Consider the following 1,577-nt stretch of genomic DNA (forward strand, 5'->3'; position numbering starts at 1 on the left):
GGCGTTTCGAAGATGAGGCAGAACGCGCTCTTAGAATAGCTCTCCCCGCGTAGTGGATTAACCTGCTAAGCGAAGGATTCCAAAGTAGCAAACAAAAACCAAGACAGGAAAAATTAAACAGTGAAAACAACATTAAAGGCCGTAGGGCCGAACGCGATGAGATATAGAACGCTGTGATGTGACGAAGCTGAACGGAGAGAAACAGTAGTTTCGTCTTGCCTTTATGCTGGCTGAAGGGAGAAAGGAAGAGGTGACCACAGGTCACATGTGATCAACGAGGAGTGGTAGAGAGAGGAAAAGGGAGGAAGTGGAACAAAGGTGAGCGACGAGAGACAGAGAGGAAGAGTAAGAGAGAGATATAGCAGTGAAGGGGAGAAGCAAGGACAAAAGAGACCGATAGAATAAGTACTAGGCTTACAAAGAATAAGTCCTGGGGTTGATTTGCTTGACTAAAAGCGGTGCTCCAGCATGGCCGCAGTCAAATGACTGAAACAAGTAAAAGAGTAAAAGAGTATTAGTACAATAGAATAATAGCGTCTGAAGAAGCAGGCTTGCTATCTGAATCTTGTAAAATTCTGGAAAATACTTACCACTGTGAGAGACATTGATACCAGAATTAATGGCGACGTTCCTGTCGAGTTTTTTTTATATACAAATGAAAAAAGAAAAAAAAAATTGCCTGGAAAGAAAGCTTGTAAAGTTGTCGGGCGTTTGTAATGGCAGCCTTTCAAATTCTTCGAAGACCTCCAGTATTAATAAATATTATTTTTGCATATGGATGTTTTTCACAAAAGTTGAGGTGTGATTGGAACTCACGATTAAACAAATCAGTTGCCAGTAATGATGACGGTGACTACGACGACCACGATGATCATTCAGAGGGAGGAAGAGGATGGAGAGAAGGTTGGGAGAAGTAACACGTACACATACACACACACACACATTCACACAATACATATAAAAATATACAGAACATATACACTTATAAAAAGTGTATATACATTCTTCTATAAATATATATATCTTATATAAATATATAAGATATGTATGCATATATACATATATAAACAGGACTGGCCAAAAGTCACCCCAAAATAAATCAAAATTCCATAAATACTATCTGTAATTCTGTATTGACATGAATGGAAAAATAAGTCGCTCAAGGATTTCAGTTTCAACAATTATCGTGACGTTTCATATTAAGATGCTTTAATTAAATTCATTCAGCTGTTAAACATAAAAAAAAATCTTGGAATTAAATGGTTTGGATTTACTGTCAGGTGACTTTTGGACAACACTATATAAACAGCTATATATATATATATAAACAAATAGTAAATGAGTATATGCATATATACGTACAGGTATGTGCATACCGACATCCACCTGTATGTATAGGTGCATATCTGGGTACAGGACATTGCAAACAAACGTAGACGAGAACACACGAGCCACATAGAGAAGATTCTACTTCATCAGCTACCCACGTTTTAACACCGGCGTTTCGACGAGCTTCATACACACACACACACACACACATATATATATATATATATATATATATATATATATATATA

The sequence above is a fragment of the Octopus bimaculoides genome, chromosome 2 (genome assembly GCF_001194135.2).
Source record: "Octopus bimaculoides isolate UCB-OBI-ISO-001 chromosome 2, ASM119413v2, whole genome shotgun sequence".
Taxonomy (NCBI): Eukaryota; Metazoa; Mollusca; class Cephalopoda; order Octopoda; family Octopodidae; genus Octopus; species Octopus bimaculoides.